The 17,623-nt window shown below is 41.0% G+C and overlaps 1 long non-coding RNA gene across 1 annotated transcript in view; it reads left to right on the plus strand.

Annotated features, from left to right (window-relative positions):
* Positions 1-13,395, plus strand: part of LOC149318571 (uncharacterized) — a 40,974-nt gene extending 27,579 nt beyond the window's left edge. The window contains exon 5 of the long non-coding RNA XR_016279818.1: positions 13,231-13,395. This is a non-coding gene — a long non-coding RNA (uncharacterized LOC149318571). The remainder of the gene's footprint in view (positions 1-13,230) is intronic.
* The last annotated feature ends 4,228 nt before the right edge of the window (positions 13,396-17,623 follow it).

Below are 17,623 nucleotides of genomic sequence, written 5' to 3' on the forward strand. Positions count from 1 at the left end.
GTGCAAAGTGAGTATCATGCTTTCGCCTATTAGAGTTTTACTGCTGATAGAACTACCATGCTTCTTTGACAACATGGCAAAGTCAAACTCATAAGCACCAGGATCTCTGTCTAGATTTCATCTTCCAGGACTTCATGATTAATGTTCATGGGTGTTCTTCTGTCATTTGCTCTATTGCTCATCCTTATTCTGCCAAAATATGCTAAGCCTACAATCTTTTATTTCACATCGCTATTTTCTTTCTCTCTCTGGCTTACTGCAGACATCATACCAAGCCATCATTTGTGCTATTTGCAGTTGAGAACCCAAACCATGATTTTAACTTCAAGGTGTACAATAGACAACCATGATCTGAACAGCATTCCCTCCATGTGGTGCCCTCAGAATATTTTGAATAACAGCTTTTCATGGTCATTGGCTGAGCTGGTATGTGCTGATGGAACCTGTACTCAGAATCATCTGCAGGACACCATACTAAAAGAATGTGTAGCCTTTGTTTTTCATCTTCTTAGGTACCTATGATTGCTCCTATAGCCATAGTCAGCAGCCTTCAGGAGAATGATAATAGCTGCAATTTGTTAATTGTTTGTGCATAAACTATGGCTTGCAAACCCAGTTTGTCAGCCTGTTACAGATGCTTCATGAACTGCTGTAGGTACCAAAGAATTATGGATTTTAAACACTGAAAATCTTCTTTTTCTCATTTAATTCTTTTTGCCATAACTGCTATGAAAATAATTTATAACTACATTCTTAAACAATGAGCTTTTATTTATTAAACAAAGAAGAGTTAGCTATTAGCAGAGGCTTATCTTAATATGTTAAGTCTTGTGCAGATTTTCTTTTCTTCCTTTCATATGGAAAGTCTAAATAGAAATGCATGGTTGGAATGAATAAATTCCCATAATTTCTGAATGGAAATAGAACAAGAAACAAATAAGATGTTTAAGTATTGCAGCTTCTGTCCAGGGCTACATTGATGTTTTGATGCTATACACCTTAGGCCAATGTCTCTCAACCTTTGGCTCTCTAATGTTTTTTTTTTTTTTACTTCAGGTCCCAGAATCCTTGACTATTGGCCATGAAGCTGAGGGCTTTTGGGAGCTGGAGGGACAAACATCTGGAAGGACAAAGGTGGGAACTGCTGCCTTTGGGTGACAACATACATAAAAATAAAAAAGAAGACAGCTGACAGTAGATTCCTTAACCATGGAGAAAGCAGAGCTGTCCAGCTGAACTGATAGGTGTACCCAAGTAATCAGATGCAGGTGAACTCATCTGTCACCCTTTCCCATACACAGTTTGCTTGGTCCTTTAGCACTGCTGGGGTTGTTCCTGCCTCCTCTGGTTTTTGAACATTTAAAATAACACAGCTGCTGAAACAATACCTTTATTTTGTATAGATGCCTGATATAGAAGGATTTTAAAGCCCTTTCCCACTTCCTGTGGCACCTTCAGATTCACTATCCTCTTTCCACTCAAGATCCACAGTGCCCTAAGGAGACAAATCCAAGATACACTTAGTGCCCTTTCCCCTTTTGAAGCAGATGGGATATATGACAGGTAGACCAACTCAGACATGAAAAGAACATCAAGTCCAGCATATGCATAGCTGTCAAGACAGTTGGGAACCTGGGAAGAAGCTACCCTGAGCCACATTTTTATACCCCATCTGTTTCCACTCTGAGCTACAGAGCCTGATTTCAGTACCATGGAATTTTGAACACCATAAAGGAGAGTTTCTTGGCATGTGCAAAATCCATTTGCAAGTAATTAAAATTGCACCCTATCTCCTCTATACATATATTCAAGATAATGCCATAAGTGCTATGAAAGTTTGAACAGGGAGCTAAGAGAAAGGCTTCTGCCCCTGTGGCAAATATGCCACAATCCCAAATTCTGTAAACCCAGGCCTAGGCAGAAAATAAACCAATAAGAAATATAGGAAAGCTTACTAACCAAGTGGGTAGTAGTGAGCTAAGCACAAGACAGAGGTTAAAATTCAGTCTAATCCAATTGGCTCTTGCTTGAATTTATAGATTAAACTGAAAGCAGTAGTAGTTTCTAGAGGACAATTATATTCTCAGTGGTTTTATACAGTGATTAAATTTCAATAGTACAATAAGTTACATCCTATAAAAATAAATACACATGCTAATACTAAAATCAGTTACTACACAGTTATGTACAGCATACTTATTACTGTTCTTCCAAACCTGATAGTTCATTGCAGTTCTCATAATGGAACCATCAGAACAGAAATGAGCTCTCAGGGATGTACAATAATTTCAAATTTCAATTTCTTTAGAAATCAAGATAATTGTTGTGCGAAATGATCACAAAGTAGAAATCAATTGCTGCAAAATTGTCTTCTCAATGGCAGCAAAACAGAGACAGTGAACATTTGGGCTCTTATTTCATTTTCAGTCATTAGACCGTAGTTATTATAGAATGCTCTGATATTTGTGCTTTTGTTGGATGACTTCAGTTGAGATAGATTCCATTATTATCTCCTTGCAATCAAAATCAGATACCCTGAGGCTGATTTTGTTTGGGGACATGTTTCCTCTCCAAATGGGAATAATTTACAAGATCACACACTTTTCCTGGAATCCAGATCCTTGAATCTTACAGACATGATTGCCAGGCTCACCCCTAAACTAACCCTGTCCTATTCAACCCAGTTTCCTTTTAGTCAAATCAATGTCTTTTGTTTTAATTAGTTTTGGTCTGCTTGTTTGTGCTATACAGCTGATTTTATTGGCTTGCTGTTTTACTATAAATGATTTGCTTCTGGATCGTATTTATTATTTTGATTTTAATTTTGATATAAACTGCTTGGAAGACATTTATAGCGAAAAGGTGGGAGAGATTTCCCCCTTAGTCAATAAAACCAATGTGGATTAGTCAACATTAGAGTAGGTTCAAGATTTATATATGTATGGATTTCAGAAGCAATTGCTAGTTTCTGTGTGTACATGTGTGTTTGAAAAGAGGATAATTTTGTAGGGAGATACAAACCCTATTTTTGCTTGCATGTTTATTTATTTAATTATTTGCCATCACTAGTATATACTGAGGTCACCACTCTAGCATCTTTCTTGAGACTAAACAGAGGCCGGCTGGAGTGGTAAGTCTTGGAGGACTGAGCTGTGTTTGCCAATTGGTCTGTCTGCCCCACTCTTCCGGCAAACTGGCCAGTTGCCCTCAGGTACAGTTTGTGCTGCAGATTTCAAAATAGCAATAAGAGAGAATAGAAATTCATGACATGCAGGGTTGACACTCAAGAAGTAACTAGTTACAAGTTTGTGTAGCACTGAATTGCCAAATGAAAGTGTTGATTTCATACTCCATTGCCATGTGTTTCTCTGTAAAATTAACAAATTTTCCAGATTCATAAATTCCAAAATGGAGACATTTCTGTTTTTATGAAGGTCTCAAACCCCCCAAATAAAATGGTTGGATGGATAGATAGAGAGAGATTGAGAGAGAGATATTGGCATTTTGTTCAGTCTATGTGAAAGGAAAAGCTTTCCAAACCTCAAATTAGGGAAATACCTTATAATAAAGGATACCTATCAGTCCTATAAGGAACACCTGGGAGCCCCAGATCCAGTGTAGGATACTGTTGCCAGTTTCAAAGTAAGATTCAGTTGCCTGCCCACCCAGCTTCTGTTTGTGGAATAGGGAGGCATCTCTTGCCCACCTCAGGCAAGAAAATGACTTGGGCCAATCTGTCCACCTTGTAAGAGAACTGTTTGTTTTAGACTGCAACACACAACAGCTATATCCAGCATATCCAGTGGTGAAGAATGCTGGGAGCTGCCGTCCAACAGTAGCTGGAGGGGCACACTTTGCCCACTTCTGTATTATGGAATATCAAACTTGTCTCAAGCAGTCTCAGTGTGGTGTTTTTTATGGCGGCATTGTGCACCAAAGGAGATCAGAGCAGAATCGTTTTGATGGTGTACAATATAGGTCTTAATCCTCATCCCATCCTTCACTTTTGGTTCAATTTTGTGCACATTAAAAATCCAAGTGAGCTGAACAAGCTGTATATCAAGGTCCACTTCGTATTGCAAAATCAATCTCCAATCTTTATGCTACATAAATAAGCAAGAGCAATAAATGTTAAGCCAGCCAATAATATTGTGAGAAGAAACTTTTGTTTCATTTTCATTAATTTATTATTATGATGACTCTTGGGACACACAGTCTATCCTAGGAAGGAAGCAGTATTTTTTTTTTATCCCAGTCAGGAGTGTATTAATATATGAAATTTAAATTAATGAAACAATTCCTAGATGAATTAAAATTATGTGTTCAATACCAAAAAAAAGGTGTGTGTATAAGAAGAGGATTTTTCTGCTTACTGAAATTTGTATGTTAAGGGTTATACTACTAATGTTGTACCAGTTCAGTCATTCTCCTATTCATGTATTTATGTTAAAGTTTTCCATCCCATGATGTAGAACATTATCCATTCTCAGGCAGAATTCAAAGTGCTGGTTATGACCTTTAAAATTCTGACTGGAAACTTGCATTCAGATTATCTGAAAATTCAGTTTCCCCAATGAGCTGGCCTAAATATTAAGACCTTCAAGGGTGCTCAACCTGAGGATAATGGAGCAGAGGACAGAATAGGGGAATTTCAGCACAGAATAAGTAAAGAGATAGTAGAGGAACACCTTGTTAATCTAAATGAATTTAAGTCTCCGGGACCAGATGAACTCCATCCAAGGGTATTAAAAGAACTGGCAAAAGTAATATCGGAGCCATTGGCAATCATATTTGAAAACTCCTGGAGAACAGGAGAGATCCCAGCAGACTGGAGGAGGGCAAACGTTGTCCCCATCTTCAAAAAGGGGAAAAAAGAGGATCCCAACAATTATCGTCCAGTTAGTCTGACATCAGTTCTAGGAAAGATTCTGGAGCAGATCATTAAACAGAGAGTTTGTGAACATCTAGAAGGCAATGCCATAATCACAAAAAGTCAACATGGGTTTCAGAGAAACAAGTCATGCCAGACAAATCTAATCTCTTTCTTTGATAAAATTACCAGCTTGGTAGATGAAGGGAATGCTGTGGATATAGTATATCTTGATTTCAGTAAGGCCTTTGACAAGGTTTCCCATGACATTCTTGCAAACAAGCTTGTAAAATGTGGGCTAGACAAAGGAACTGTTAAATGGATCTGTAATTGGTTGACCGGCCGAACCCAAAGGGTGCTCAACAATGGCTCCTTTTCATGCTGGAGAGAAGTGACCAGTGGGGTCCCACAGGGCTCTGTCCTGGGCCCAGTGCTATTCAACATCTTTATCAATGACCTGGATGACAGAATTGGGAGCATACTTATCAAATTTGCAGATGACACCAAATTAGGGGGAATAGCTAATACCCCAGAGGACAGGATCAAGATTCAAAATGACCTGAATAGATTAGAAAGCTGGGCCAAAGCTAACAAAATGAAATTCAACACAGAGAAATGTAAGGTATTGCACTTAGGACGGAAAAATAAAATGCACAGATATAGGATGGGTGACACCTGGCTGAATGAAACTACGTGTGAAAGGGATCTAGGAGTCCAAGTAGACCACAAGTTGAACATGAGTGAACAGTGTGATGCAGCAGCTAAAAAGGCCAATGCTATTTTAGGCTGCATCAATAGAAGTATAGTGTCTAGATCAAGAGAAGTAATAGTGCCACTGTATTCTGCTTTGGTCAGGCCCCACCTAGAATATTGTGTCCAGTTCTGGGCGCCACAATTCAAAAAGGACATTGAGAAACTGGAGCGTGTCCAAAGGAGGGCGACAAAAATGGTGAAGGGTCTGGAAACCATGCCCTATGAGGAACGACTTAGGGAGCTGGGGATGTTTAGCCTGGAGAAAAGAAGGTTAAGAGGTGATATGATAGCCCTGTTTAAATATTTGAAAGGATGTCATATTGAGGAGTGAGCAAGCTTGTTTTCTGCTGCTCCAGAGAACAGGACCCGGAACAATGGATGCAAGCTACAGGAAAAGAGATTCCACCTGAACATTAGGAGGAACTTCCTGACAGTAAGGGCTGTTCGGCAGTGGAATGCACTTCCTCGGAAGGTGGTGGAGTCTCCTTCCTTGGAGGTCTTTAAACGGAGGCTGGATGGCCATCTGTCGGGGATGCTTTGATTTGGATTTCCTGCATGGCAGGGAATTGGACTGGATGGCCCTGTTGGTCTCTTCCAACTCTACGATTCTATGATTCTATGATTCAGGAGACTAATTTCTCTTAGTCCCACCACCTTCATAAGAGTGGTTGGCAAGGATACAAGTGAAAGCCTTCTCAGTGACTGCTCTAGACTGTGGATCTCCCTTCCACGGGAGGTATAGTTAACTGCTCTCTTTTTGCTGGAGACTAAGAACTTTTTATGTAGGCAGGTCTTTGACTGATTTTAATCATATGGCATAGTAAAGTTTAAATGGTATATTCTGTTTTTATTGTGTTTTTTTTTAAATAAAACATAATTAAACAAACATAATTAAATAAACACAATTAAATGTTTTAATTATGCTCAGCTAAACCTTTATTTTAAAATTAGTAAGCTTCCTTGGGTCCTTTTGCAGGAGAATGAAGGGATATAAATTAAATTGAATAAAAAAGAGAAAATAAATATCTACTTCTGTACTTCACCATGTGCTGCTTGGAACAGTTGCCTTATCATAGGCTCTGAGCTCATAATACAGTAATTTAAAACATAATACAGTAATTTAAAATGACAATAAAATAATATGATTAAATTTCATGAGAATAAAAATGTATTACAAACATCAGAGAAACTAGCAGCATAGCTTTAAAACATTTTTGAGTCCTATAGAACATAATCATTAGAATATAAAATCTCAGTAAAATCGTTCAGCTGGGATGGACAAAGACAAAACAATAGCTATCCTTGGTTTCACATCCTAGCTGATTGTACTGGCAATTGACTCTTCAAAGACTCTGTCTCATATTTGAGGGCTACAGGCTAGTTGTGCAGGACAAGCAAGCCGTGCAGAGCAATCTGGGGACAGAGGAAAGGCAAGATGCTAGACTCTGGCCTTGTGTTAAAAAAATAATGGGTATCCAATACCTTTTAAAAGTCCATCACTGGTGGGATAGCCATATATCCTTTCTTAACTTAGAGGCTGCTGTTTAAAAGATTCCATCAGGTCTCAGTAGTAGAGAGAAAGCAGGCACTCTGATGCCAGTTTTGGGGTACAGTCAGGTTCACATGAGTCCAGACAGTCCTTCATCTAACCCAGCCATAGAGATTTGTCCAAGAGCTACATTGTCTGCTCCCTCCACCTCTACTGTAAATGATGTGGGTCTAAGAGCTTCCAGGATTCTCTGCTCCCAGGCACTTGACCCATCTTTAAGTGGTGGCTCCAGAAGAGGCTTGTTTCACAACCTCCACCTTTCCCAAAAGTGAGGGCGAGTGGCATCAACTCCTTCTAAAGTTGACCCTTAGATGTATCTGAAGGCCCTTGCAGTGGCAGTTTCCACACAAATCCTCAGTGCAATCATGTCTGACATGCTCCATGTTTGTCCACATCTCTTTGTCTCTCAGGAGCTCAACCTATTGCTCCCAGAAGCAGAAAGGATACCTACCATAACCTGCTTCAAAGTCATAAGGCCCTCAGTTCTGATTCTCCCCTCCCTCCCATTCAGAAAAATTATAAGAGAAGACAGAACTTACCAGTGATCTCTGAGTTGATCATATTGTTGACATTTTCCGTTTTACAGACTTTAACAGCTTTTCTGTTCATCATTTATATTAGAGATTTAAATATGCAAAGTGTTTTCAGCTGGAATCCCAAGAATATTTACTATGAAATCTCATTGGACTCTATGGGGCTTAAGCTGATGCTGTTATTTCCCTTTAACATTTTCTTAATGTCAACTGTGAGCTAGATTTGCTACAAAGCAGAGAAATGATAATGCTCAGAGGTGGGCTCTCAGTCTACATCCCTAACATTCACCAGCGTCTTTCAGTAATCTTCTGCATATGGGTGACACAGACCTATTTATTAGAGAATGCCGTCTCATGGAAAATTCTTACACTTTTAGGTGAAGTGCAACAGGTCACTGGATAGATTGAGAAAGTTAAAAGAAAACGGACCCTTCTGCAAATGGTTGTGAAGACTGAGAGCAGCATACAGTAAGCACAGCCACCAACTGTCTGTTAAGGGGCATTCTTGTTAAAAATCAGGCCATCCACTGAAATCTCCAATAATTCAAAGACGAGTGATTTTGCTAGTTTGGGATTCTCCCATAGAGGACAACATTTCAGAAACGAGCCTCCCTGAGTGTGAATCGAACACTGACCAAGCAAAGATATGTAGTCCTGTCTCTGAGGGCAGTGTCTTGCATATCCAGAGGGAAAGGTAATTAGCAACCTGTCAAGTTTTGTTTATTCACAAACAGCAAACAGCAGCATCCACATTTCAGGGGTACATATGAAATTCCATTAATGCCCACCTGTTGAAACCATTCAAATCTAGCAAATCATATCTGCCTCCCCCCTGATACTCCCCCCAAACTCTAAGCTAAGCAGATAGTCACAAATAGTGAAGGAGCTAAATAGCCTTTGTCCTCTTTTATATTGGGAACATTTTGAAGCAGTTTTGCACTTGGGTAGTTTTAGAGTACATCTATACTGTGCAAATAATGCAGTTTGTCACCACTTAAATTGCCATGGCTCCATCCTACAGAATTGTAGGATTTGTAGTTTTGTGAGGCACCAACACTCTTTGGCAGAGAAGGCTAAACACCTTGTAAAACTATGGATCCCAGGATTTCATAGGATGGTTCTACACTTAAAATGGTGTTAAACTGTATTATTTCTAGAATGTAGATGCAAGCATTAGTCCCCCAGTCTGGGTAATACATCCATTTAATGTGTAGTAAAGCATTCTTGTTGTGCTGAGAAATGCCTCTCACTTAATTTATTAGGGCTCTTTTATAAAATTATAGCACTATATTCCACTTTAAGTGCCAAAGAAAGGCTGCATTTTTGTTTATAGTTTAGTGAGACATTAGGGCCTCTCCAGTTTAGAATTCTCCCTCACTGTAAATCCCAGGATTCCCTATGATAGAACCATTGCAGGTAAAGGGAAACATAACACTTTAAGTGGACTTCTGCTCCAGAGTCTCATTCTGAGCATGCCTGCCTAATTTGTCCTGCAGATAGTCCATGGAAGGTAGCAATGTAAATCTCATTTAGATCCATCCTCACATGTAGTGTGGTAGTGTGCAAGTAAAAGGTTGTTTTTCCCCCCTTTTTCTCTATGGTGAGATTGGCCAGTTTGCTTGCTTTTCTTGGAGAAAATTTGCACATTTCATGGGTTGCTATTTTTGCAAATTTAGTAAAATGTGTATTATTAGAAAATGTGATGATTGTTGCCTTTTCAGAGGCATGGATTAGATAGCATTGGATGTAGCTTGTATACGCTGAGTTTTAGGGCTACCCTACAGAAAAAAACCAACATTAATTTCTAAGAAAACAACCTATTATTGTCAACAGTTAGATGTATACAAATTACTTTTATAATTTGTGTAAATTCCAGAAAATACCGCCACATGAAAATTTGGCCCCTTAATCTTATATATTAATCTTTGAGATGCAGTGCAGTCTTTTCATGGCAAGACAGGCAAATCCGAGAAAAAGATTTTGGTTGCTGCAGGATTCATCCATTGACCCATGACTGAAATCAGCTGTCAGAAACAACAGGGACTCGGTTTTCCACTGGAAAACAGTGGCTGTCTTTTTGTTGGTTAGTCCCTATTGAATAGATTGTTGAATAATAACATATTAGTTCCATTGACTGAATGGTTCTACTCCAGTCAGGACTAACAACAGGATTTAGGCCAGTATTTTCAAGAGATGGCTGAGATTGCTTCACAAGATTGCTGGCCACTTGCAACAGGTTTTTGCCAGTACCAGCTAAGAATACTTTATAACACTTCCTTCTTTCCACCTCAGGAAACAGGGAAGAAAAACCAATCCCAGCTTCTTACTGAAATGCTTACCACTCAGCATTTCAACCAACAATGACCATGCTTATAACATCAGGGATATGACAATGGTATGAGGGCCAGCATGGTATAGGAGTAGCTGGAGTGTTGGACCTAGGACACTGTGAAACCAGGGCTTGAATCCCGAGTCAGCAATGAAACCCACTGGATGACCTTGGGCAAGTCACACTCTCTCATCTCAGAGGATGACAATGGCAAAGACCCTCTGAAGAAACTTCCCAAGAAAACCCCATGATAGGCTCGCCTTAGGGTCACCGTAAGTCAGAAATGACTGCAAGGTACACAACAACAACAATGACATGACAACGATGTTTCCCAGTGTCACCCAGTTCTTAGAGGGCTGTAAAGGAAAGGAGGATCTGGCTTCCCACCTCTGCTCTAGTTGTTACATTGGATTATGGAAACTATGTTGAAAATGGTGTGTTGGTGAAGGTTGAGGCTGAGGCCTGCTTGTGTGGAGAGTTCAAATACTAATGCAAACATTGAATAGTAATACAAATTACTTGTTTGCATTAATGCAAACGAATAAGCAAACTGTCCATAATTCTCAGTTTTGCCATATTATTAAATGGACTATTTGATTTTAAAGGGTTTTTAAATTTTTTTTTTAAATGACTCTTTGAGAATCTCCTGTCTGGTACTTAGATGCTACATGAGAATGACAGCAGGCATATTTCAACCGACATTTCCATTTACATGTACTACCTGGGGGAGACAGAAACCAGCCATTTAGCACTCTATATGTATCACTATTACATCTCTGGGATTATTTTGCCTGCAGGGGCTTCGAGCAAAAACCACCTACATTTGTTCCTTGCCTAAGCAATAGGTAAGAAATGTAGCAACATATTTTATTTGTCTGTATCTACCTTTCTTGTAATTAAAACAAGTATTACACAAAGGAAACAGGAGCAAAAACATACAGGAGGAAAAGACATTGAATAGTTCTAACCAGTCCATTCCCCAAAGGTATTTATTGCTAAATATATACTCAGATGATGCTTATGGATCTGGAAAATGTTCTTAATGCCTTTAGTTGCACTGTGAGGTAGCTTTGAAACTGAGGACTAGAATGGTTGTTATGCCTGCTTTACATTTCTGTACACACTTGCCAGGAGGTGACCCCACTGAAAGTAAAATGACATACTTCTGAGCAGACATATAAAGCATTGTGGTTATGACATACTCATAACAGAGTAGTTATGAGATTGACACACTGACCCTATGCTTATTGTATGCAAAAGAAAATTCCAAAAAGGCAACAGAATTCTTATGTAGATGTGCACATAGGGTTGCCATAAGTCAGGACCTCCAAACCGGGACAAATGTAGAACAAATGTAGGACAAAAGTTTCAAATGTAGGACAACATTTTTTTAAAATGGAGGACACACGAAAAAATTTGATGATTTTTTTAAAATGTTAATATAAATGCATGTTTCTTAGGCATGATCAAAATGGAGGACATTTGGGCATTATTCCTAGACAGATGGCAGAAATGTACTTCCCTTTCTGGCCACCCCCCTCCCCCCATTCCAAACAGCACATTTGGGCATTGAACATGGCTTTACTTAACATGGCCTCTTGCATATTTCAGAGACTTATTATAACCAAACCCCTTGCTGGGTTTAACACTTAGCATGGTTTAACATGGCTATGCATATTGAACATGTAAAGGTGGTTTCACAAAAAGTGGATTTGCCATTTCAGGTTTCTTGCACCAACTATACTTCTCAGAAGTGTGTACTTGGTCAAGGGACTGTGGTTTTTCTTCACTGCGCATGAGATTGTAAAAATCACAGCAATTTACATTGACCATGCCTCAGAGGCTTGCTGTTATCAATATCACCATTAACGAACCAAAAACACACAGAAAAGGCACTTTGTAAAGTCACACTCTCTCAGCTTCTGAAACAGTGCCTGCATGCCACTCAAGCTGACTCATATCATCATCATCATTGCACTATCATTGTCAAAACAAGGGCGACTTGTTAGCATTAAAAGCATGCAAAATAAAATTAAAAAAAACTTGAGGCCTCTGGCCACTTACCACCACCACCTCCTCCTCCTCCTCCTCCTCCTCCTTCTGCTCTCCCCTCCTCCTCCTCCTCCTCCTCCTCAAGGCTATGGAATCCTGGGAACTGTAGCTCTGTGGACCATTCAGCCTCCTTTTGTCAAGAGAGCTCTGGTGCCACAAGAAACTACAATTCCCAGAATCCCATAGCACTGAGCCATGGATGTTTAAGGGGGGGGTCAAACTATTTCTGCAGCCTTTTGCTACCCTAAAGCCCTTCCTATTTACAAGCAAGGCAAAATCTCTTCCTTCACCAAGCCATTGAAAACCAACCCAAGTGGAGGGCTGATTGCTTCTTTCCCATTGGTCAGCTTCGGGAGAAATTTGCATATTACAAGTAAAGGTGTTTAGGGCCTCAAAAACGATCCTGTGATAAAGAATTACAAGAATACCGATGCAGTATACATTTAAAAGATGAGGCATTTAGACTCCCAGTGAAACAGGAACGATTTATGGCCTTTTTTTCTTTTCTCACTGTAACTTGAAAGGTAATGCCTGTTACAGGGTATATATACCGGTGGGCAGGCAAAAGCTATGAGTGGCGGGGGTTCCGAAGACCTGCTCTTTAGGCTATGCCATGCAGGAAGGCGGGGAGGTTGGAGCAGGGAGGTGAGGAGGGTGGAGCGGGGCTGCGCTGAGAGGTGGGAGGGTGGGGCTTCCCCCTTCGCCTCCTCTGCCCCAGGCTGCGTGGCCTTCCTCTTCCTCCTCTGCTTGGTGGAGGAGGAGGAGGGCAGCGCAGTCAAGTGCTGCAACCGGGATTGTCCCGGTTTTTGGCGGCACCCAGGACAGGAGGGGCTCTGGGCTGCCAAAACCGGGATAATCCTGGTTGCAGCCGGGTTATGGCAACCCTATGTGCACAGTACCTAGGACTACAACTTTGAGATGTGAACCAGGACTAGGATGAGCAAAAATTCCCATTCTGCTCCTTTATTGTTCCATGAAGTTGTTGTTATTTCCTGTCAAATCGACATTGACTTATAGCAACCCTATGGAATGAATGACATTAAAGAGTTGTAGTTATCAACTCTCCTTCTCAGATCTTTCCAAGTTAGGGTCTTGGCCTCCTTCATTGAATCAATCCACCTGAGTTGTCCCTCTTTTCCTACAGCCTTCCACTTTGTTGAACCTGGATTTGAGCTGCTCTGAACTCCTGGACCTGTCAATTGCATCCCTGAACCTACTGAATCCTGGGATAATCAGGAGAATTTCTAAAACATGATTCACAAATGGAAAAAAAGAAAGGAGAGTTTTCTGCATCTCTCTGTTTCTATCATCTATTTGCATCTCTTTCCCATCAAGCACAATACAACTTTGCAAAAAAAGAAAAAAGAAGAAGAAGAAGAAGAAGAAAGAAGAAAAAAGAAAAAAGGGAAATCTTGATGTGATTGTATGTACAATTGTATCCAGATAGCTTCTGTGTAGTGTTTTATGTGTATGTGCATATCTGAAATTGGTAAAATATCACACAAAAACCATATCAATAAAAGGAAGACATATATAGGCATGAGTTAACCCTACACCTTTGTATGTTTATTTTTGGTTGCTGCAGAGATTAATGCATTCTCCCTCTTTCTGCAGTGAATAAAGCACCATCCAAACCTACCATCAAGCCTCTTGAAGCCTCCTGCAGGGCCGTTCTGTGACATTGGGGAGGAAATGCATAAGGATCTGGGTATATCCCTATACTCAGATGCAAAATGATTATATCCATTGAGACCACCAGACCGCAGTAGATGGTGCAACTGTATTTGAGGACATAGCCAGGTGCTTCTGCAATTCACCTCACTCTCTTCCAGGCATGAATGGTGGCTGTACAGTAGGTCCAAGGGTAAATGGCTCAGTAGGTATTGCAGCCTCAGAAGATCTTGTGCAGTGTGAGGATAAATAATTTTGAACAATTCTACAGGGCTGCAAGGGTAACTATGGTTGTGGTATGCAAATTATAAAGGACTTTGTATTAGCAGGAGTAGCTGAAAACCTGAATCCACAAAGGGAAGCTTTGCCAAAGCAAACTTTTCTTTTTTACAAAAGACATGAATAAGGCTGAACAGAACTGATCTTTTTATATATGAGAAACCCAGAGAACAAGGACATTTATTTAGCTCCTTTGGCTCCTAGGCAACATTTCCCACCATCAACCCCTCCTTTGCACTTAAAGCTCCAAGGGAGTTAATTAGATCTGTAACTTATATGACCTTACCATCACGCTAGAGCCTGGAAAGGTACCTTTAAACTATAGCTCCCAAATCTCCCAGTCAAAATGGCTAGTATCACTGCTGTTGAAGGCTTCTTCTCTTAAGAGCAAGTAGGGGTGAAAGAGAGGAAGGAAGATGCTCATAGTGAAATAAATGGTTAAAGAACTTTGCCTCTGACTCCCCATGGCTATTGAATGTACACATTAATTGCTTTCATGCTGTTGTAAGACTGAGTTGTGCCCTTCTACAGTTTTCCCAGATGAACGTAATAATTAGTTTTTGCTTTGATTGTGTTTCTAACAGTATATCTTTCTGTTACCCTGTATTTGGACAGAAATCTGGAATAAGGCAACCTTTTAAAAAACATTATTTGCAGTCAGTTTGTCATCTTAATTTCACACACCATACACACCTTTCACAGTAGCAGTTCAGAATGATTATCCCTACAGATGTTTTTTTTAAAAGGAAAACTTGGCTATTCTTGTCACTGCTTCTATAGCAATTATTTGTTCACTAATTCAGAGTGTTCCTGAAATAATATCAGTCTGGTTTGCCTGTCACATGCAAATCAACTGAAATATACATTCCTTCTGATGCCTCCTGATTCTCTTTATGACCATCATATGGGATAGCTGTGTTGTTAGTCTTTGCAAGCAAAATCAACCAAGACTGTTGTAGCACCTTATCCAAAATATTGGAAGCTAAGGAGGGTCAGCTCTGGTTAATACATGAATGGGAGACCACCAGCAAATACCATGTATCAGAGGAAGTAATTGGCAGCCTCCCCTCTGAATATTCCTGGCTTAAGAAAAAGCTAAAATATATGGGGTTCCTGTGCTGTTAAAAGAGAAGGCAGTCCTGGAAAAAATAATGGAAAAAGCTTCTACAGCAGTGGTTTCCAACCATTTCTATCCACACCCCTAGGAAATGTTTGATTAATGTCCACACCCGCTACAAAAGTAATGTCACATGAGAAGATGAAGAAGTTTAGTTTCTAATTTCCGAACCACAAATGGAACCAATATTTGGGTGAACAAATTGAACTTACACACACAAACACACACAAACACATACAGAGTGGGGCCTTGTTATCCTCAGGCTTGCCATCTGTGGATTTAAGCATCTGGAGATGGCAAGCCCTGTTGTCCCCAATTGCGACATGTGCACGCGGCTGCGTTAGCAGGTGTGTGAATGTCACATCACAGGGATGACGGGACTTGAGGACCTCTTTTTTTTTTGGTATTCAGGGGGGGGGGGGGAGTCCAGAATGGCTCCTCCATGGATACCAATGTCCGACTATATAAGCTTTTAACCCAGTGCATAAATAGATTTGATTCTAATCTATTGAGAAAAAATATTTTAAAAAACGTAAACATTAATTGTGACTTGTTACTCAAGGACTCATTACTTTGCTGTACCCCCTGAATTTCCACCTTGCGCCCTCAGGCTAGGAATCCTTGCTCTTCATCTTGAGAAAGGAAGAGAGGAAGTTTTGCCTGGAGAAGATAGGAGGAGGGGTAGGTAACTCTGGAGAGGTAGGAAACAGACCATTTCATAGACAAGAGTGTGTGAGAGAGCAGTGGTGTCACTTGAGTGATGCGGAGAGCACCAAGCGACACTCTAAGGGGGGGGCACCACTACTCCTCAAACATATGCCTTTGGGCAGGAACAGGCTGTGGCATTTGCTTGCATCTCTTTAAAACACTGAAGAGATGGTGTCAGGGGGCAAGGCTCAGTAGGAGGAGAAAGGAGAGGCCCCAGATGTTTTTTTTTATTGTTATAAACATCAATAAAATAAAATGTGTGTGTGTATTGGTAGCATCACTAGTGGGGTTCAGGATGTGTGGACCAAACCAAGTGACACCCTAAGGGGAGGTGGCAGCCCTGCTCCTCAAACATCTGCCTTTGGGCAGAAATGGGTTGTGGAAGTCACCTGTATCTCTTTAAAACGTTGAAGAGATGCTCTGAGTTGGGTGAGGCTCAAAGGGAGGAGAGAAAAATGGCCCCAGGTTTTTTTAAAAATCAAAATTCATTTTTTAAAAAAATGTATTACACGTAAACAACTATATGCAAAACATACCACAACAATAAGACAAAAATAATTTTTAAAAAATGTTTAATTTTTTTAAAATTGTCTTTAAAAACATCACATTTTACCCAATGTTCACTTTAGCCCCATGGAGCTACACACATACATTTATTCTGTGCGTATGATATTGTGATTTAAAGGTATAATTTAAATTTTGCGAGTTGTTTATGTCACAACTATTACCCTTACCTTCAGCAATATGTGGCAATGATGATTTATGAGTAACATTGGTATAAAAACATTCCTAAGGATTCTGCATGGAGTAGTATGGGAGAAGGTCAGTGAGGGGGTTGACACCATGAGTTACCACTTGGGGTGACACCAACCCTAGTGATGCCACTGGTGGGAGGAAATCAACGGTGTGTAAGGGGGGGGGGGAGGTGGACACCATGAATGACCACACCTGGTGACACTGATGCTAGTGATGCCACTGATGAGAGGAAGTCAACAGTGTGTATGTGTGTGTGGGGGAGACAATGTGATACCAACCCAAGTGATGTCACTAGTAGGAAGAGGTGTGTATAGGGGGTTGACCCTATGAGTTCCCACACCAGGTGAGACCAGCCCTAGTGAAGTCAATGGTGTGTATGGGGGGCTGAGCCATGAGTTCCCACACCAGGTGAGACCAACCCTAGTGAAGTCAATGGTGTGTATGGGGGGCTGAGCCATGAGTTCCCACACCAGGTGAGACCAACCCTAGTGAAGTCAATGGTGTGTATGGGGGGCTGAGCCATGAGTTCCCACACCAGGTGAGACCAACCCTGGTGACCCTGGGAGTAGTGTTGGCACAGTGGCTGAATGGCAGTACTGCAGCCACAAGGTCCAGGGTCCACTCAGCCTTCCCTATCCCTTCGGTAGGTGGGTAAAAGGAGTACCCAGCTTGTTGGGGGCAATTGGCTGACAGGTTGTCAAGTGCTGGGGTAGTACTGTATAGGAAGGGCTCTTGCTGGGTGGCCATGAGGCCCCTCTGTGGGTGAGAGAGAGAGAGAGGGAGGGAGGATGGCAGTCCCTCAGGCGACTGTCTGTCTGTCTGTCTGTCTGTCTGTGGGCCCCACCCAAAGGGCGGCGGCAGCAGGAGGGAAGCCCTGGCTCTGGTCCTGAGCGAGGCTCCTCCGCACTTGGGCGGGAAGTAGAGGCAGGCGGAGGGAGGGAGGGGGCTGGCCGGCGGAGGGGCCCGGCGCCTGGCTCTGCTGCTGCTGCTGCTGCTGAGGCTCCAG

This window comes from Sceloporus occidentalis, unplaced genomic scaffold (assembly GCF_023333645.1).
Source record: "Sceloporus occidentalis isolate IW3139 unplaced genomic scaffold, rSceOcc1.0.p SCAF_2, whole genome shotgun sequence".
Classification (NCBI taxonomy): Eukaryota; Metazoa; Chordata; class Lepidosauria; order Squamata; family Phrynosomatidae; genus Sceloporus; species Sceloporus occidentalis.